The sequence below is a fragment of the Diuraphis noxia genome, unplaced genomic scaffold, assembly GCF_037042655.1.
Source record: "Diuraphis noxia isolate RWA-SAM2 unplaced genomic scaffold, SU_Dnox_SAM2 contig0002, whole genome shotgun sequence".
Lineage (NCBI taxonomy): Eukaryota > Metazoa > Arthropoda > Insecta > Hemiptera > Aphididae > Diuraphis > Diuraphis noxia.
The window spans coordinates 32,077,586-32,101,523 of NW_028301712.1; the positions used below are offsets into that span (position 1 = coordinate 32,077,586).

The 23,938-nt window shown below is 31.3% G+C and overlaps 1 protein-coding gene across 3 annotated transcripts in view; it reads right to left on the bottom strand.

Moving 5' to 3' along the window:
• Window positions 1–23,938, bottom strand: part of LOC107168580 (nucleolysin TIAR) — a 392,636-nt gene that overhangs the window by 21,254 nt on the left and 347,444 nt on the right. The window lies entirely within an intron of this gene.

Below are 23,938 nucleotides of genomic sequence, written 5' to 3' on the forward strand. Positions count from 1 at the left end.
ATGCAATAACATTATACTAATACAATTTTATTATTTGTTGAGGATTTGTCAATATATAATTCCATGCAATATCGAATGTCAAACCAATACGACTGCATGAGGTATATATAGTCACGACTATTTGTATCGGTATAGCACTCGTGTTAAAATCTACACGTTTTTTGTACGCATTATATACTTTTAACACGCATAATGCGAAACGCATTTCATTAAAATATTATAATGTTGCACACGGAAAATGTTTAATGTGATCAGAATTCAATTTACTTGAGTGCTCGAAGTCGTCAAATGCGCGTATACGCGTACAATAATAAAAATCAAATAATTATTGTTATTTCGATAACTCGCGTCACGCAAAGTGCCTACATATAAAATATACATACATAAGAATGGCACAGGTTAAGAGAAACGTCATTTTAATAGATCGAACGAACTGCGGTTGAGATGACGATGGTAATAACAATAATATAATTGTTATTATTATACTCGTATTTTGTATGGTTCCCGATACATAAACATTATACGAGTAGGTTATCATAAAATATATTGAGAGCGCCGTTTGGAAGAATAAACGAAAAAAGAAATTAAGAAAAACATAACTTTCGCGAGCCATCATCGTAAATATGTTTGTTTCTACTACAAATGGATACATTATACTGCTGTTGTAGTTATGGACGTGATGCTACCTTACTGTGTAATGTAGAAAAATAGGTTGTGAGAGAGCGGCGGCGGCGGTGTTTGGGAAATCGTAGCTTCCAATAACTATACGTTCAATTTTAAAGCGCATGCCTACCCATTTATGTTCGAATAATAATTTTACAATCTTTCTGGACACACGCGCATTGGTCGTTAGTAAATAAAAAATTACATATTAATATAATATTGCAAAACTACAACCACATGCAATATAATGATAATAATATTTCGTGTGATGCGTCGCTATATTATTATTGTTACATTGTACGCGATTGAAACTCACCACATTAATTCATTTGAAAACACCCAACGTTATTATTAGCCGGACTTGATATCACAATAATGATTTATTGAACGATTTTCACTCGTATATTATGTAGCGTTCTGGTTATAATGTTTTAATATTTACAACGTTAGCATACAAACACACAAACTACATACCAACCGAAACAATAACAGCATGATATGGCTATTGTTTAAAAACGATTCATAACAAAGGTAGGTACATCAGGTCAGTCCTTAGGAGATTACGGGAAAGGCCGAGGATCCAGGTTCAACAAACAAATTTCAAAATGTGTTTCAAAATTCATATTATTTCGCTGCATTGAAAATGGTGAATTTCATGGTTGAATATTAACGTTAAATTTCTTACTTATTAAAGTAGGGATATAATAATCATGTATACCTAACCTAACTATATACGGTTTAATAGAATTATTTGTTAGTGGATCGAATATAATGCTAAAATAAAACCTAGAATACAGAGTAATATTTTTAGAAAATTCGTTTAAGCATTCTTTTGTTTCATGCATTGATCGTAACCTTAATTTGCGTCTTGGAGCATAACAGTATAGCTGTCATACATACATTAATGATAGGCTACGCATTTGTTTTTGTAATTGAACTCGTAAATACTAAGCTCAGACTTGGAGGTAGAAGTACTCGTTACTCTGTTAATTTATTAAGCCTGCATAATTATAATAATAATATGAGATCGATTCCAGTTATCTGACAACGGCGGCCACTTTGTATAGCGAGGAATACAACTCGTGAGTCGCGAATAACAGAGTCAATTGAATCAGAAACTACAACACCATTCGGGGAAATCGACTATTAAAATATTATCGACAACAATATCAATCACTTTGTAGGACAGCTGAAAATCGATTGATTAAATAAGTATCAATTATTCTTTGTTTGATATGTTAGTATACTATTACATCGATTTTCGAGAACAATCGAAATGTATGTAGTATGTAGGAAGTAGATATTATTATAGAATAAAAAATGTATAATGATATTTATAACGAGCGTGCATGATGATACTTATTTGTATATTTTAGTATGGTGAGCAGCGACTATGATATACACGCGTATATGTTTTTTTTTTTGATCATATTATTGAAATTTAACGTCTGGAGATGGTCGGATATTATTACGTGCATTTAGTTTTTATTCCAACTACTTGAATAACCATCGTTCATAAACGTAGTTATAGAGTACATTGACATGGAAAACGTATAGTACAATGTCGTAGGGTTGGCTATTCATATTTTGTCGTAACATTTACATTACTCTAATGGTATTACAAGATAGCACACACACCGCATGAATTCGATGACATGTACCTAATTAAAATACACATTTATATACGTCATCGCAATTTTCCGTACCAAATATTCGGATTTTTATCTTCACGCAAACGTCGCCATCAGACACCGATTAAATTATATTAATAGGTTTACGGAAACTGCGTGGCTTTGCCCTTCAACTGTTTATTCAGATTTTAGGTGCTCGATGTAAATATTTGGATTTTCAATAACAGGGATAAACAAATGTTTACAAACCATCATTGTGTTTGGGTCAAAACGGGTTAATACGTGTGTTAGTTATAGCAGTCCAATCAAAACTTGATTTGAAAGGCGTGGCCACCTGTTTAGAGTTTTGGCGAGATGTTTACTATAAGCATGGAATATTATTTCAGTCCATAAATGACAACTTTGAATAGGTACCCACTGGAGACTATTATATTAATAATTATAGGATGTATCGATACCATTAAAATATTTATCGACAGTTAATGTAATGTTATATCTTATGTTATTAAATTATTATGAAAAACACGTTTTAGCCTATCATCGAAAACGGCACCTAATGAGATTTTTAGATCGCACCAGCCGCGTTACAGACACTGCAGGCAGTGCTGCATTCGCATGACCTTTTCGTGAGCGGGAAACGCTATTACGATAGATATTCATATAATATAATAATATATGTATATGCATGCATATATATCGTATTATGCACGCCACCGCCACCGCACGCAACGATCCAGTAACCGTCGGTGAAGCCAATGGACTCGCGTGTAAATAAATCTTCGGAGGATAAAAAATTTGAATTTCAAAACGTCGGCGAACGATGACTGAGTGCCTCGTAATGTATCAGGCACCGTGGAACGGCGTATTTTACAATAGAGTTTTACACTCGAATGCACAGTCTGCCATCCTTGCCACCCGCCCACCCATCCGCGGCCTTTATATAGTGCATCGAAATAAATTCATTTTTTTTCTCTGGAACGTTTCCACTACAACTATATGACTGCTACTACTACATACGCGGATATCGGTGCGGGGTGGAAGAATAAAATATTATAGAGAAACGTATACACGCTCGGGTATCGCCAGGAATTTATGATAACCGTGCAGTGCAGGCGCGCAGTATAGAATCCAAATGACCGATGGAAAGTCGAGAAAATGCATAGCAGCCGTCAGTAATCGGATAAAACGTTATAGGGACCGCGGAGAATATAAGAAAGTCAAAACGATACTTGGATCGGCATCAGACGGTACATGAGAAAAAAAATAAAACAATATAGTACTGTTATAAACAACCGAATACGTTCAACTGAAAAAAATACCGTTATTATAAGATAAAAAAATTATGATAAAATAAGTTCCTATGCTTACAAGCTTACATGAGGTTTTTGACGTAGTAGACCCCCAAAGACACCTTCCTCATCCCACTCGCCACAAGTTCATCACGTCTTGCTGATACTGCTGGATACACGTGCAGTGTATTGATGCATACGATATATGAGTATTATAACCACACATAGTTATAACACTGCATGACGACGATATTTTTCCATTATTTGTGTTTACTACATATTGTATAATAATACTCATTAATATTTATCTATATATATATATGCATATACATATATTACACGGCAAATGTGACGAATGTGGAGAATGCAAAGTTATTATCCAGTCATAATATTATTAAACCATTATTTATCTACGGTGATTTTTTTTCAGTGAACCACGTTTAAAGTATGAAATGTAGAATGAGCAAATTGCGATAATAATAAAAATGAGGTTCATTATAGGTTACTGCAGAACTTCTCAAAATGTGGGGTGTAATCCTCTGGGAGGCCGTGAAAGCATTATAGGATGAGTGGGCAAGACAATTTTAAAATCGATATTGTATTAGTATAGGAAAGAAAAAAGATTTGTGAAATTTGCGTAAGTATTAGTCACTATTAAAATTATTTTTATGAGGGAAGCTCAAGCCTGGGGTTGATAAAAGTGGGGAGCCTGGCATGAAAGGTTTGAGTACCTCTGAGTAACGGGATTCTAATGAATATAATATGATTATACTGCCGTTTGTCTGTGACTGAACAACTCAGATTCAGGTAAGCCGTTGGGTCTACATGACGTGCACTAATAATAATGATGGTCATTATTCCTGGTCATTATTTCATTGCATAATATACCAATACTAAATTTTGATGTAAATCTTAATAAAGTATAATTGAAATGTATAAAAATAAGATTTTGAATCATAAGTTCACAAAAAAAAAAGGTCAGCATGCTTAGTGAATTATTTTGTATCATTGTATCCATATTTTATTATAAATTAAAATGTACCTGCTAACACCGTAACAATTTTCACTCAAATCCGTTAGGTTCAGTCGGGCTGTATTGTTACCTTGTGGGCATGAAAACGAACATTTCGCCAAACATCGAAACAACATTCTCGTTTCGCGTGTTAGATGTTTTAAAGTAATAAATAGTCGCGCGGCGTTGCATATTTACAATGTTTGACCATTTCCATAACGTGAATCATTTTTGTGACATCCTTCCAGTAAAAAAAAACCTGCAGTGATCCATATGAATTTTTAAAGTAACTGTAAAATCTGCTCAGATATATCAAGTATCTTCGTTCCAACAGATACCACCAAAACTTCGATATTTATATTGGCATTGAGATCAACCCCCTTGAAAGCAACGAAACAAAATGGCAAACGTAATTACGACCACTTACAAGTTTATAAATGCAAAGGAAAAAAAAAATCAGTAACATTTCCTAGTGCCACCTTTCGCCCGACCCCTAACAACTTCGAACGTAATCATGGTTTAGCTGTAGTAATTTAATTTTTCGTTATTTATTCAAAATCATAGGTAGAGAAAAATACACCGCTTATCTTTGATAATTATCAAGATAAAATTGCACGTACCCGTGACAAAATGCCGTAAAATAATATACGAAATGCAAAATAAATTTGTGATCTGATTACACAGTATTGCATAAAATAAATTTTTAATTAGACCTTGTGTTCAACCACTTGGAAATAAAACGTAAAACGTATTTATAATATACATGGTTAACGTTCCCGCACTACACTGTAAAAAAATTTAAATAAAACTTAACAGAGTAAGACCATTATAATATATATATATATTTTTTTTTACAAAGAGTTTTTTTATACCTACCTGATTAAATATCGGAATATTCGTTCAAAAACAATATTTTATATTATACACAATGTGATAAAATAGAGACGGCGGTAAATAAAACATTCAGAGCAAAGTGTACTTATATATACAGACATAAATATACGCGGTATCGATGAACAGTGCGGGCGAAAAAAATGTGTTTTTTTCTGTTTGAACAATTTCTAACCAGAATTCGATCAACTTTAGAAGCACTTCAACAGCAGACACAAAGTTATGTTATTAAAATTAAAAACGATTCAACAACTATTTAATAGTCTGCGTAGATTTACCGAAATGTGTATTCATAGCACGTAGAATAAGTTTTAGAAACGAACGACAAACGCTTTGAAATTAAACATTTTCAATATACATATAACAATAACAATATCATCCGAAGTAGAATGCGTACAAATGTGATATAAATAATATTAGACTCACCGTATCGTTGCCATTATGTATATATTATTATGCTTTCGAATATTTTTGAATCTCAACGTTGGTGTTAAATATTATTATTATTATTATTAACTTTTCGTCATAGTGGTTACGTACTTTGCACCACGCAGAGCGAGAAATGCAGCGTGTAATAATTTAAGACGTAAAAAAAAATAAACAAATTAAAAAAAAAAAAGTATGAACATAACATCAAAATATATTATCAACTAATAATATATCGTCTAAAAAGCAAGTCGTTTGCAATATTTCCGGTAAATTAACCCACGTGTGTGTTCGTAGAAAATTGGATTAAATGTTTAACGTTGTATTATATTCCCTCCGCGCGTTATACACAGATAATACGACTTTGATTGATTGCTGTTTTATAAGCGTAAATATTTTACTATGTTATATATGTTTGATTTACTATTATACCAACATATTATTATATGATTATGTTATATGTTATTTGTTTGTTTATATTTTTTTTTTTCTACAAGAACAGTAAGGAAAAAATCGTTTTTGACGGTATTCACAAACTCGATTTGTTAAAGTTAAACTACGATTTAGTTCTCGTGATAGAAAATTGTATATAATATTTCCAGGTTTACCTACTGCAAGAGCAGATGTGTTTACGTATTATTATTGTTATTCGATTTAATTATTAGACCTCGTACTATCTATTCGGCTTTCTTTTGGATGTCATTGTTACAACGAAACGTTATTTACTATTATTTTTTTACCTACCATCATTTATACTTTATAGTAATAAAAATAATCATGTCTGTGTGTCTGTATTAAAATAATATATTATAATACAATATCATTTGTGATGAAATAATAATATATGTATGTATAAGTAAAAAGGGACATGACTTAGCCATTTCTGGTGGCACGGTTGTATTGATCCCTGTATCAGATCTTCATGACCGTATTTATGCGAAATATATACGTCTTTCTAAGTTTTATTGAAATGTTTAATATTTATTAAAATTATGTTGTCATATGGTTCAATTTCATATTTGATTATAAACTGATGAATACAACTACAGCGAGTATGTAAAGTCCCCCCTCTCTTCAAAAGTTATATTTAAATAAACATCCCCCTCTCACAAAAAACTTATCTACACATCTGAAAAGAGGTAATATATTATATTATTTTGTTTACCTGCAGTGTTTGAAACAATTTGATTTCGAGAATATAATAATACAATTTCGTTATATCGTGTGCAGTATAATAAATGATATGATTCATCGTTTATTTTTATATTTTTCTTGCGTCATTGTCGACTAGAACGGAAATGATACAAAAAACGAATTATAAACAGTAAAAAAAAAAAAACACTTTTGAGGTACACGCGCATCAAAATAATAAATTACAAAAAAATAACAAAACGGTCCTAAACGGGAAGCGGAAATATATCAATCGGCGGTGGCGTTGGCGGAGACAACAACGATAAATTAATAATATATAATAATTTTCGTTGAAGAAGGGAATTACACTCGTAATATTATAACCGGAACAGTCAACAGACTCGGGGACGATTTGTGACCACGGATCTAATGACGTGCAAGGAAACTCAGACCTAATGTATTGTATGTATAATAGTATATACATTAATATAGTGCGATTGAAATAGTAACTATATATTATAATATGTATACGCGTTATTTAACCGCCGTCTGTATAAAAACTCTGTCTCGAATTGACGGTCTGATTCTTCACCCTCGCCTGGGCTCCCACTCGGAGAACCGCATATAATTTTGACTTGAACTCTGGCGCACCAGCGGAGAAGCTCTTTTCTTCCCGAGGGAAACGTTTCGGCGACGTGTTGGGGGTCGACGACGACGTTGAGTGGAGACGCATACACCGCTGCCATCAATCTCCACTCTCGAATGCCTCTAATATTTATATATATATATATGTATACGCCGTATATATAATGTCATTATTACTACCGTTGTTATTATATGATATTATGATAATATATAACCGCGGTATGAACAAGACACTATATATAATATTCTCCCGGCCGTCGTTCGGCTATTTGCCTATAATAATATCACCGTCACGGTGACGGTAATCAACATGTATAATATGTATGCTCGCTGCAGCTGTAGTAGATATAAATTGAATTGAGGATGGGCCAGTGACACGTGCACATATATACTTAATGGCATACGAGACGTGCGTCCCTGGACTCGGCCGCACCGAGTGTATACGTAGTGCGCGTAATAATATAGTATAGTCTCTCTCCGACCCCGAGTAGTGCAATAGAGGTGTGTATTACGATATTCGTGAATATTTATTTGTACCTATATACATGCCACCGACGGGCGTGCACGACTGACGAAAACTTTCATAATATAAATACATATATATATATATATATATACGTATCATTTTCGCGTACGGAATATTATATTATTGCAGGAGTATAACGTTATTTTTTCGTTTTTGTTTTTTTTGCACCAAAAGGATAAACGAAAATACGATATAATACCGTCTACATACATACACGTGCCCGCCTCGTACGTATTATGCGTTTTTCCACCCCATTTTTTTATCCTTTTTTCGGATTCGCACGCTATATGGATTCCACACCTCACCCCGTGAACCCTTCCTAGTCCATAACACCATAACAACAACCACCGCACTAGCTCGCAATTCAGTGGTAGTGGTGAAGGTAATAGTAGTTATCGTACTATATGCAGAGGCATTGGCAAGGGTTGTATGTCGTGTGTGTATGTGTGTGGTAGGGGGGGGGGGTGGAGAGGGTTAGTAGACCAGCCGCATATATATTATACACAGTGCGGGGGAAAAAAAACGCATTATTGTAACACTATAATTAACCAGACGAATTAATATGCATGGAAATGGAAAACAGTTTTTTTTTATTCCCCGCCGCTAATTTCCTTCAAAGTTTAAACGTTAAAACGAAATAAACTTGGTGCCGTGCCCTGAAAACGAACAGCAGCAAGAAACATACGTCATTATAATATTTGGTTTTAAATATTTTGTTGTAATATTCCATTTTTTTTTTTTTTTTAAGCCCTGTAATAACGAACGTAAAAACTCAATAGATGCTCGCTTTTGACGTTATGATTATAATACAAACCTGTCCACTTTTACGGACAACTGTTGTTCTCCTACTCCTGTAAAACGTATGTATAATGACTATCACCTCTCCCCAACTCACAGTGAAATTTAAACACAATATAAAAAACTACGAAACGTTAAGTTAATAATACTACATTATACTATAAATTATGCTGCTTGAAGTGTAATTTTGCTACTGCAGACATTGGCGATTCATAAAATGTTATAATATATTATAGTACCTATACGTAATGTTTTTACCGCTCGGAAAACGAGCGTTTGCAGGACTGTATATTCTTAACTAAGAAATCAACTAATAACAAATAAAAGAAGTGACATTTTTTTGTGCACCATCATAGGATTTTTTCATAAGTAAGATATCGAAAAGAGAAAAATTACTTTGCACGGACAAAGTTCTCATTTTTTTATTTTTAACCAAAAAATGGGTTTCTCTCAACTAGAGTTCTTTACCGTGCCAATTGCAATCCCCTTTAAAGAACGGGTTTGTGGCTTCCTCTCAAGAGCAATTCACTTACAGCATTTTATATAGTAATACATATATTATATATATATATATATATATATATATATATATATATATATATATGTATATTTTATACATCGTTAATATCGACAAGAAAATTGTTTGATTTTACTACCCTTGTTTAAAATAATTGTTAAACAGCGATATAACTGATAAATTAAATTTTAGTTATTGAACAATTTATCAAAAATTATGTATAGGTAATTATTTTAACATCTTAAAATATCTTTTATCATAGAAAAGTAATTTTGTAAAATCACAAAATATAAAAGATAAACGATAGATTACTAAGTGAAAAGAAATGTAATTTGTATGGTAATAATAATATGATTGATTTAGTGAGTTTTCAGTTTACACATTTCTAAATGTTTATCATGAAAAAAACGAGATCTATAAAGTTATAATCTTGTGTAATATTATATTAAATGTATTGTTATAGATTTGGTATAGATTGTTTTTTTTTAAATTTTTTTTATTAAATTTCATTATGGCTCATTCCATTAAAATAAGAACATTGAATAATTTAATAAAAACGCTATAAGTATTAAGCAAACATTTTCGTAATATTATTACAAGCGACATGAACACAATATTATCGCAAAGGGTTTATAGTTGTACGCGTGTAAGTCACAATTCCGTCGCCGAGTGATGTTTAATGGTGAAACCAAAAAGAGACGGTCGTCTAAATGATTAGAAATACCTGGAGCGAGAGGGAGATAGGTATACTGAAGAAGATAAAGGGATGGGTGGAGTGAGAGAAAGAGCGGGAAGCGAGTGTAAGAGAGAGAAAGAGAGAGAGAAAGAGAGAGAGAAAGAGAGAGAGAAAAACAAGATATCGCGTGACATTTTATCAGTATTAAATTTCACGAGGTCATTTTCACCCAGAGAAATAAAAACACAAACGTCGACGATGACATCGGAGGAGTGTAATCTACTTTATGACCACGCCGTAACCACTATACCCACCACCGCCTCAGCTACTATCAGCTATACAGTGTGGCCTAATCTAAATTTGTTGTTTACAACAAGTAAATGTTTTATTTGTTGGCGTGATAATGAAATAAGTGTGTATGCGCAGAAAGAAGTAGACTATAGATGTGTTCTGATCGGCTAATGACTCACTCGCGAAAACCGATCGTTCAATCCAACGCTTAACAAACTATGTTATTTATTAAAAAAAAAAAAAAAAAATTATATCTCTATACCTACGTATTGGAATAAAACAACAAGCAAACTCGCCAAATTCCATCCTATGGATAGTAAATAAAGTTGTAATACAATTTTAAATGTGAAAACGATATAGTAAATCGTTATAGTATATTACACATGCCAGACGAGATATTTAAACCCATGGTTGAAATGTACAAGGTTATTGCATATTATTAGTTACCAATGATCAATCAATCAAAAATAATTATTTATAGATAAAAATAAAAATGGCACGGGAATTTTGAATTTATTAGCTTTTGCCAGTGTATTTTTACGATAAGAAATATTGATATTTGTGGTAGGTATCCCTTTACACAGCAAATTGTGTATCTGAAGATAGCATTCTGAGTCTATGTACCATATATATATAATATACATAATATACAGTGTCCCGTGAGGATTTACCCATTGCAATATCTCACGAAATAATGGAGATATCAAAATTCTGATTTTGTTATAAGATTCACAGCCCACAGGGATAAGAACTACGATTATTTCATTTTTAAATTTATTTTTATATTTTGTAAAACATTTTAAAAGCATATTTTTTTATTTAATTATTATCAAAAAAAAAAATTAAAGATAGCCATTTATATGTAGAGTTTATTTTTCTGAAAATATTGACGTTTCAAAGTTTTATTTTCATTATTTTCCCGATTTTGAATATTTTTTCTAGTTGTGAAGAAATAAAATATATGATTATAACTACTAAGCACACTGAAAGTGTTCAGTTGGCCGTACGAGAATGAGATTGGTGTGGCGTGTCACATGTTTGATAATACTACAATATTAAATTCGTTTTAATACTTTTTTTTTCAGCTTCGGATTTTTCTCAAAACTAAAAAAAAAAATTTTAAATCAGGAAATTAACGAAATAAAATTTTTCAGAAAAATAAACTCTACAATATGGCTACAGTGCATTTTTTTGAAAGTAATTAAATAAAATAATATATATTTTTTAACTTTTTTACCAAGACATTAAAATATGAAATACGAGTAATTGTAGTTCTTATCTCTATGAGTCTTATTACAAAACCAGAATTTCGATATTATTTTCATTATTTTGGGAGATATCGCAATGGGTAAATCCTCACGGGACACCCTGTATACACACACACACCTATATATATATATATATATATATATAATATATTGTGTGTGTATATTTCAACCATAGGTACATATTTACAATATTATTATTATTATTACGTGTTTGTCGTGTGGTGGGCGACTGCGAGTCGAACGTGTATATAAATTGCAATTATTATTATTATTATCACTACCAGCCGTCGGGGGGTCATTGTCTCGTAAAACATTATTAATAACGAATTAGTGCTTTTATCAAGATTAACAGTATAATACATCTCTCCACATCGTCTACGGATTGAGCATTAATAATAATTAATCATTAATAAATCGGACGCGATTAATATTAAACTACAAACACCACGATTCGTTAGGCGGCTGTGTATAATATGCAATAACATACATATTACATACTAAATAACACATACAAACGAAATGAAATAATTGACCTTTAAATCAAGCGTATCTGAGACTATAATAATTTTTAACATTGTTAGTGACTCTATTTTTGTATATTTTTACTCATATTTCACTTTATTATCACTTCCAATATTTTCATTGATATGATAACACTGTCATAACGCCTACTAAGAAATAAAATTGCACGCACACTTCGGCTTTCCTATATACTTTTTAATATAATTTTAATACCTATACCGCATAATATTATGTATTATAATTTCAAGCGTAGGTATATCTATACCTATATTATTATATGACATCCGGACATCGTATTACTACTAAGAAAATTTTTTTTTTTGTCTTACCAATAATTCCATCCGTGTACATGATAATGGCAAAAAAGATATATCATCAGAAAAGTATTGTAGACTAAATTTGCACAAATAAAAAACATGCGTTCGTTCACATAATATGATGACTTTAGGGCAGGTAAAATATGATAATAGAAATTATACAACAGCGATGACGTCATCTGTCTAGTAAAATGAAATAAATTTAAAGACATCTTATAGTGACATCGAATAATACAAAATATAGAATTAATTAATAAAATAAAACAATAGTTAATATTATTGTATAATTAATTATTCAAAATTCAAATATGTACATCAAAAATTCAACGCTCGTACCTATTAGTAGCTGAACTCAAAAATTAGAATACCTACGAATCACTTGTATTCACGTATTGAAAAACGTTTAGTAAAAATAATTGATAGCACTAACACCGATACCGAAATGTGTATGCAATAGAAAATATAATATTTTAGAGTGAGTTTATTTTACAATTAAAACGGGTTTTATAGTACAATTTCAACCAAAGGACGATAATAGTTATTATTACTATCACAAAATTCTTCGTCTATCGTCGAGTATTTCTATCGTCACCGGAACTCGGGAGAGACGACATCAGTTGAGATTCAATTGCCACATTGTCCGAACAATTCAATAGATTTCGTTAGCTCCTTGAAGTCGATCGGACAATGTGCCGATGCACGTAACGCTTGGAGAGCTTATATTAGGGCACATTCAAATTTAATTCACCCTTCGAATAGGTACTTAACTTTGAAATTATATATCGTTATATTCGGTATATTATAATGAACTTAAATTATCTATTTTTGATTTAATTAACTGTTTCTTGATGTTATTTGCTTCGTAAATTAACAATAATATTAAAAGTAGAATTTGAGACTCACTAAAAATGGTCAAATAGAAGTGCGAATCTGCAATTTAAATCACCAAAACAGTTTTAAAATATTATGTAACTTTAGAAAACTGTATTTGCTAAAAATACTTCAATAATTTACTGTTTTGTGTTACAAAATAAAATATGCGAAAAAATTGCAAAGTAAAACTTTTTATGTAATTCACCAGTTTTACAAAATAAATTTATATTTTTCCAAGAGTATTCCATACAAACATCACAGACAAACATGCAAATGCATGAAGTCCCTAACCCTAATAATTATAAGTATATTTACTATCTGATGGTTATGCAAGCTTTGCGTGATTCTTATTTCGTATACAATGTATACGATATAAGATATAAACGATAATTTTTTTTTGATGAAATAATCAAACTTTAATTGTCTTCACTTGACATACAGACACACACCCCCTCACGAAAGCGCTCGACATATCCGTGATGTTCCTCGGTTGCCCATTTTGGCTCGCATACCAATCTCGTCATCGCCGTATTGTAGTCGTCGTAGATAACCGTAACCAATTAACAAGATTACCACAAAAATTGCGAGTCAAACCACCATGGCGCCACCGCATGCAGAGTTAACGGCCACCACCCTCTCCACACATCAGGCAAAAGGCGCATCCTCAGGCCACCTCTATCCGACGTACCGGGGTAGTGGTATATTAGAAATGTAAATATTAGTTAACAATCCCAAATTCATGTGTGTGATTGTGTATGTGGCTATGTTTGTGTATTATGTGTGATATAATGGTATATAGTCACGGCGAGTGGTCTGTGGTTCAGAGGTGGAGTGACGATGGAGCGGACGATGGGCAATCGCGGCGAAAGTAATACAAGCGACATCAATATATGGCCTGACTATGTTTGCCTTTTGGCCGAGTACTCCCGTCAATCCCTACATGGCCACCTACAGTCCGGAACGTTGATGAAAACGTAGATTATATTGTAAATATTATTATTGTAATTTGCAAAATAAAATGCTCCTACATAAGGTTCGTTCACCTATAGGAGCGCCATTTATGACGCACAAAATATTATACATAATATTATTATATAAATAAGAAACATGTAGGTAGGCGGAAAACGTGGCGCCGTTGGTAGAGTGTTGACTGCTGTGTACAAAATATCATTATAATAATATTTCTGCTATCATATAAACCTACAACTTTATACATGGCCCACTAAACTGTACTCTGTCACGAGATCGAATCAAACGTTTTTTTTTCGCGCTTGTTGTCGCCCCGCCGCGCCGCCGCCATAAGAACGCGTTTGGTGTATATTATTGTATTATTGTACAATGAAAAAACTCCGAAAGTTTATTTTTTTTCCCCCACACGGACAGGATCTATGTTTAAGTAATTGCGGTGATGGATGTACGATTGTTCGTTATGATAACTGCATGATGGATCGGCGGTAAAGCTCGTGTAACTTTTGGGTGGTGAGGAATAATACGGCGTCGGTGCAGGCGGAGACGGCGGAGATGGTAGTCTGACGCTGTGAAAAACCGTACAACGTGGCGTAGCGGGGTGAGTTTGGCGAAAACATATGGAACATAAATTCGAAACGGCAGACAGACAATTTAGGCGCCAACGTTTTCGGGCCGAGATTAAACGTTTGTTTTATTTATTTACCCTAGAAAACAAATTTCGGTGAATAAACTTCCTTATGATATTCACCCCCAGTGACGTGAAGTTATTTTCTATTAAGTTTTCAATATATCGTTCAACCTAATTGGTTGTCTTTTTATCATATCAGAACATAATAATATTATTGTACGGTCGTAGACATAATTAAATTAATTCCATTTGTCCGTTATTGGTTTTACATTAATATATTTTATAATAAACATACTCCGTTCCAACCAACTTGTCATTGTGTCTATCCATTTTTTGACTGTAGTTTTATATATATATATATATATAACACATCAAACGTTGAGGAAACCTTTGACCAAGATAAACGTCTGTTTACCAAGTAAACTTTATATTGTTTCAAACATTTTGTCGTCAAACATAAGAGTATCTTGTTAAGGGGGGTTTTTTTTTATATATTTCTCATTTTAAATGCCAGCAAAAGTTTATTGCAAAGTTTTAGTTATTAAAGTTTAACGCGCAAAAATCTAAATTAAATTATCTTAAAGCATGAAACTAGGTCAAGAGAAAAATTGATGAAAAATTATCAAATGTAATATATTATATTATTATATTATCCGCGAGAGAAATGAAGCAGTGACTTATTTTAATGTCCTCGTGTGCACCACATTCGCATCGGGAGGTTCTCTATAACACCGAAACCCTTTTCTGGTCTCGTACGTCCTAGCAAACACAACTTTCCACTTTGAACATAATTCCAGGATAAAATGATGCCAGGACAAATGTTATTTCAGAAAACTCTGAAGCCTTTAGTAGTTTAGTCTCAAAGACAGATTTAAATATTCATATCGTATTTTTATTGATTCAATAAATATTTTTACAAATAATATTGTGTTCGAAAAGATCACACGAAAATAAACATTTATAAATTGAAAATACAAGAAAAACGATAAACAGGTATTTTTTTGATCGAGTTTTGTTATTTTAAATGTATTTATTTGTTGATGATTAATATAACATGATATAAAGTATATTATAGGTAGGTATTGAAATGTTATTGTTCATTCTATACTTTTAGTAGTATAAGATATAGGGTAAAATATGAAAAGTTTCGACGTGATACTTTAAATTTCTGCAGTGGTTCTGTGGAAGTTAATTTAATTAAAATTTTTTTTTTAAGTATTATAAAAACTTTTATCGTAAACAAAATCTAAATTACTCCAGTAAATGTATATGTGTTTAGATTCTGAATGAAGTGAGTAATATATTGATTTTACAATGATGTATGTCTTTAATTTTTTTTTATTTTCGTGTTTTTCATCACGTTTTAGAGTAGAAATAATGCTTTGATTTTTTAGCCCCTCTTTGAAAAGGAAAATTAATCTAGTTCACTAGTTGGTAATATTTTTGGTGGGAGGGGGAGGTCGAAAGTTCACAATCGTTTTTCGTATACAGTGATTCAAATTTAACACATCCATTATAGTCATCTACTCTCCATCTCTACTACATAGCAGAGCGATACCCAATTGCTCACTATTTTATATTTGAATAAACATTTATGAAAATTCTGTAGAAATTAACAAAAGCAAAAAACTTCCTTTTATAGAATATATATTACGATTAAAATATGAAATTAGGTACCTAATATTGTAATTTTACGTGCTAGTTAAATAAATTCTAAAAAATAGATACATCATGATAATATAATGTGATGCAGATAAAATATAAGACAAGTTACAATAATAAAGTTATGTATATTAATAAACTTCGGGAACATAGATAAAACTATTCTCATTTCCCTACTAAGCGTCACACATATTTCACTGATAAATTACTTAATACCAAATCTTTACATTCATGATCAATATTAATGTCTTTGAGAAAATTAATAGGTACATAAAAAGGTTAATTTCTCATTTTATTGAAAAACGATAAAATATGACGATAGACAAAAATAATTTTAATAATATTGTTGTATTAGATGACACAATGATTATTTTGTAATTGTTTTGAATACAATAGTAAAAGTTTCGACCAAAAAGGCACGTATATTTAAGTTCATGCAAACGAAATATTTTCACATTTTGTTATATATACAACATAATATACAAATTATACGTTGCTCCCTCGCAGGTCACATTTCCATTATTTAATTTGCTTGTCTTTACCCCGAACCATTCTGTTGACTGTTCCATTGCAAAATCAGGAATAACTTAGCCACAATTAGGCAAGGAAACCGGAAACAGAATTTCCGAAGGTAAAAAAAAAAATGGAGAAAAAAACATAAAAATAAAATATAGGGGAAAAATAATGAGTCATTTATCATATAACTAAAAAAAAATATAAAGGGAAGTGAGTGGAATTTATAAATATATTTACACGTCAATTCGCATTCGCGTGTCTAACGTTATTTGTCCCGCGCACACATATATTTTCTCACCCTACACCCTACGCAGTTTCTCGATTATAATAGACTTGTAAAGGATACGGGGTGTTACAGGGGTGAACTTCGTTTAAACTTTTATAGTATACATATACATGTCTTACCTCTTCGACCCCAGACGACTAAGTGTTGTCATATATAGTCTGATAGACTTTTATTTTATAAAATATTAATGCTATAATATATTATCATTATAATACAATGTAACATTTATTTTCCAACCAAAATCCCAAAACCATTGTCACGACCCACATTTTAAATGTATCTGTATGTTACGAAAGTAATAATATAATATAATTATCTATAATGTGAACGAACGTTTTTTTTTTTTTTTTTTGGTGTTTGTGGCCGATTGTTATTTAATCTATATAATGGTTTAAAACCAATAATTTATGGTCAAAATAGTTGTTCTTACAATAATAAATGTATATATACTATATATATTCAGCAATTAGTCGAAAAATATTAGGTTTTATGTATTTTACATGAACTTTAACCCTGAATAAAATTTACATTTTCAAATAAATAACAGAATAATTAAACAGAAGGAAAGTCATGTCATGATAAACACAACAAGTATATTATATTCATGTACAATATTTATAATAAATATATATACACGTATAATATTAATACTAATATATATACATAATAATATATAATTATATATGTATATATACGTATAAAACATAGTGTACCGAATTTATACATTAATTATACAGTATGTTTTAGAATGATGTAACTAGTAGTGTTATTTTAGACTAAAGAATGGATATTTATAATGTGGTTTTAAAAATATGCATACATTATATTTCCCGTGTCTATAATATTACACTATGTTTTAATTATTTTCGCCACTATTATAATTAAAAGATGTTCACCCCTTCTTCCACGAGTTTGAACATAAATTAAACTTTTCATTGCACTTTATAACATTGGAAACATTTCCAAAACAACAGTTTTGCAGAGATAATTTCCCGAATCCGGCTACGCAGAATTGCAGCATAATGCGATCGGGCGAGACACTATAAAAGCAAGAAAAACAAAAATTATGTTTAAATTATTTTTCTATCTCATTTGTGTGTCTATGTTGGAAAACTAAAAAACAAATATCATACGTCATAAGAATGGTGGTTTTTAGAGCATTCATTTTGAATCTGCAAGTAGGTTCGGTGGGGATGCAATGGATGACGAATAAAGTTTTCGTTACGTTTACAAAAATATTATACAGGTCGTGGGCAGAATTTAAATAAGTCATTACTAAATTTTAAAATTAATTTCGAGTGTAAATAATACACACGGAGGAAATAAAAACTACAAAAACACCGTAAAATTAAATTGAATGAAAACAGAAATATAATAATTTTGGTCTATATTACCCTCACAATATGTTTCCTATCAAATGCGATATACATTTTTTTTAAACTAATTCATGGCAAATTTTGCGAGTGTTGGAAATATATTGTGTGGTTTTTGCTACCTACCCATTTCTTTCAATTCTCCTCATGAAACCATTTATAAGCGGTTGTAATATTTCGAACAAATGCAGGAACACACGGTGAATTGCCAGAATCAACAGTTAAGCCCGTGGGCCATGATTGTCGTAAGACGGCGACGAAGAAGTAAAATGTCAGAACAAGCGGAATGAAAAATGCGGGGGAAAAAGTGTATACAATATGTTATTATTTTGTTTTACTCTTCGGTACCTTTTTCCGTAAAACATCTTCCGAAAATAATGGAAAATCGATAATATTGTAATTATATTTGAGGAAAACATGTAAATCGTTTCTAAATAAAATAACATATAATACCTTCATAGATGTCTTAGAAAAAACACCAAAACTACAACTGTTTGTTGTTAGAAAAACTCAGGTGGGAAGATTCGATAAATTTTAGAATACTGCATTTTTGAAATTGAACTAGTGGAATATTTAAAGGGCGATGCAGAGATTGATAACCCATGAAAATTATTTTTTGAAAATAGTTTTTTGCATTCCAATAAAATATAGTTTGTTCGTGGATGGATTTTTAAAATATTTAAATATAATATTTTTTTAGAATTCTGAAAATAAACGCTTTTATAGTTTTGGTATGCCTTTGGACTTCAAATGCTTTTATGATAAATTTATGATAATTAACAAATAACGTTCAACGCTCAATAGTCAGTTATACATATGTCCGCTTACATAGTTTATACGATATAGTAGATGGTCAGAATGTTTCGTGTTACGTAGTTACGTCAAGGGTCTTAGTTTTTATAACACGAATTACAATTTATTCTGGTCAGGGTGAAAAAATTAATATTTCCTGGTGAAAATAAACTAACTCTAATAATATTAAAATAGTTTATACTTTTATGCGTGTGAAAAATATGAAAAGAGCGTGTCGCTGTGACGGCTGCAGCTGCAACGAATGCGATGACCGTGTGGTGTTAAGAAAAAAAAAGTGTCAAGTACATTCACGTAATTAAAATAAAAAATATTATGTGTGCTTATAAAAATGATATACCCATAAAAAGTGTATGGGTAATTTTTAAAAATCATTGAAATAGTAAAACGATTTTTTTATGACGAATACGAACTCAGTTTATTCAAAATCAAGGGACAATTTTTTAAATTAAATCACTGTAATTCCATATTAATTCCTCTTAACATATTTTTATAGTGATGAAACTTACATTTTAATCAAGTACATAAAATATCTGTTTCTAGTATTTAATATAATGAAAGAAAATTTATTAAGAGTGATGTGCACGTTTAAAAGAGCAAACAAGGTGTACAAATTTAATTCCATCTGTCACTGACGCGTTTTAATATAATATATATTTTATTTGACCCGTTTTAGCGTATGGCTAATATATACAATCTAATGTAATATAATATGCAAATCCTTCTGAAATCTTTATTATCCTTGCATATATGTGTGTATTATTTTCGTTATAGAGACGTCAGTATTTTAATGCCATATATAAAAAAAATGCATATTATTCCGAAGTCTTTACTTGTACTTATGAAGGATTTTATTAGAAAATATAGGAAACATAATGCTTACACACTGCAGTAAATGATATATATATATATATATATTGTTTTTTAGGAAAAAGGATAAAGCTTAGAGTTAAAATTATTATCATATCATAAGTTTTTAAATAGATATAGCTATATCACCTAGGTGACTCAAATCTATAAGATTATTTAAGATCATTAACTGTACTTTCCATTGTTTGTTGTTTAATTGATTTTTAGCTAATCAGAAGTCATGACTTAGAGAACGATTGGATTTAAAAAGCAACGATTTATAAATTTGAGATAAAAAACAACAAAAATGCATCTAGATGAATAGTATGCAGATTGTCATCTAACACTACATGATTTGCGTGTATAAAATATATTGTACATCGGCCGTTGTACAATAGGTAGTAAGAGTAAAGTCCGTTCTCAGTTGTACCAGCTGCATTATACTCGCGCCCGCGGTCGTGTGTCCTTTGTTTACCATAATAATAATTATAATAATAATAATAATAGTAGTAATAATAATAATGATTATTATTGTTATTATTATTACTATACGCGCGTTATGACCGCCCGCCATCACTGCCATTTGAATCAATTATTCAAATGCTCCTCGAGTCTCGACTAATTAATATACACGACCCGTCGACGCCGTTGTTATTGTTATAATATTACGATAACCGTCGGTTAAGAATTAACCGGATTTCGACCGTTTCCTGTAGATTTTCACCATGAGCTGCGCATTATAGCTGTTTCCTACATTATATATTACCGACTTTGTCCCCGGATAACCTTAGTAGTTGCCGAAATTGTTTCTTACCAATTATTTAATATTTTCACCCAAGTTGTCTCCTTGGCTATTATCAAAAAACAATAAGAGTATAAAATTAAAAAACATCTTTTTGCTACCTATAATACTAAGTTCCTGAATGTAATATGATAATATACTGTCTCTGAGTATCACAAATCAATGTTTGCAATGAATCACAAGAGACAGCGTATACAATTAATATCCACAACTAGCCGACAATATAATAATCTAAAATTATTAATTATGCATGATTTAATAATAAAAACATTTTTTATTTGTTTGTAGGGTTTTAGATTTCTTTGAATTTTGTCATAAAAAAAAATAATAACTATTAGTTGTATATGTTAAAAGTTTGGAATCTTAGTAGATATAGTTAATATAAATTTTTTTTCGTGGTATCACCGCTCCATTCTAAACTTTAAATACTTTTTAAACTTATTATTAGGTAATTAAATACTCGTTTACCAGAATTCTCAGAAAATTATTCTGCTTTCGTGCATAAAATAAAAAAAATGTACGTTGCTATTCAAAAAAGTTAAAAACTTAAACAATTACAGCGATAAAATAAATAATAACTGTAACAACTATATTTCTTTCTACACCTACTGATGTTAGGTAATAATTTTAAACAATGTTGAACAATATTATGATTCAATAATGAATTCAGTGATTAAAATGCATAATAATTATACTCGTATTAGAGTGATTGGTATTTCAGTAGTTATACGTTGCTAATAAAAATATTGCCTAACTATCGCAGCAATTAAATAAGTATAATAATTTGTTATTAAATGAAGTAATAACTGGTTTAAAATCACCCATATTTAGAATTCTTTTGAAAAAAACCTTTTTTTATTTTATGATCGACTTTTTGATATTACCTATAATGAGTTTAAAATAGTAGAAGTAATCAATTAGGAAATTTAAGTAAGGTTTTTTGGTAGTTGGAAATTTGAATAATTGTACTACGTCATATTACATAGAGCCGTAGGCAACCAAGGGACCAAGGTTGAAAATAATGATAACATAATATTATTATCGTGTACATTGCACGCAACGAAACGTAATACGTGCGAGTTGTCGTAATTTTTTGAAGCACGTCCTCCAGTCATTACAACACTCGTGATGAGAACACAACGACTGGTGATGAGGAGGAAGAAAACGCCGTGGAACGTTTATGTCGTCGCGTAAAAAAAAAAAATGGTAACAAACGTAAAAAATGTGTATTGTGAGTGGTTTTGGTACATAATGTACTACATCGTTGGAAATTGATTTTTGTTTAAGAATAACATTTTAATATGTGCTTCCTCCGATCTTAATACAGTTTTTGCAATAGTTGGCTGTAAATATTTTATGGCACGACGAACATAAACGTCAATATTACTAACCATCGACTGAATATATATACTCGTATAATATATTATATAGCTCTTGATATAATTCCAAATAATAACTATATTATAAGTAAATTAAACAGAGTTTTGACCGAATGCACTACGCATGTCCAATGTCTATCACGAAGTTCATGGCTTATCAGCTATCAGTGTACATTTTTCTGATATCTATTAAATCTCTATCTTAAATGACTGTTGTATGCATGACGGATGAAGTTTTTAATAAGAAAACAAAATAAACGAACGTACCTATTATATTCTCAGTCGGACAATATCTATGAGAACGGTTTAGCATGATGCAAGTTTTATAAACAATCAAATATTTAAAGATTTGAAAAAAAAAACACAAAAATAAATTCTTTGTGATATAATTCTACTAAACTATATAACAATCAATAACAGTATAATAATATTTTATCGAGCCCTAAATTCGCACCGAACGCGTTCGAATTTTGAGCCCGAGGGTTCGCAAGCTGTTCTATTTGATAAAAGATTGTACGATCATCTTAAAGCTAAATCATAAAAAAAATGAATAGTTTTTGCTAAAGTCGTGAAGTTCCGAGAAGAAACGCTCGCATAAAAGTCAGGCCGTCTAAAAACGGAACAGAATATTTTAAACGTGTTTGATTTAATTTCAATGAGATCTGACAGCACTCGTGTGCCGTTCGTTTGCGAAATTCAACACATACACTTGGAAGTATAATGTAGCCTGAAGTGTATTCACATATTATTATTATTATTATATATTATAATGTGCATACAGCCGGCGGCGTGGCAGCCGTCGTGAATCGCCTTGGGATATCTGACACGTATTTTTTTCCTTCGACCCTCTCACCCCTACCACCGCGGATATAGGTGAAACGCTCGCGCGGAGACGGAATACGATTTGACATGGATAAATGACGGTAGAGTTTCTACTCAACGCGTGGACGTCAACTAGAATCAATCAGTTTTCCCCGCAGCAAAAGAGACGACGTTATGACGCTATAGTGTCGGCGGCCCGCACACTCGGGGGTGGCGCGACGTTCATGATATTTTTCCCATTCCACGACTTACAGAGATTTTACGCCGGGGTGAGCCGGTGTAAGTTGTACCTAATGGTATTTGATAATAAAAAATAATTCCTTTTTCTACACGCTGCGCCATTATTATATGACATCATTGTTCATA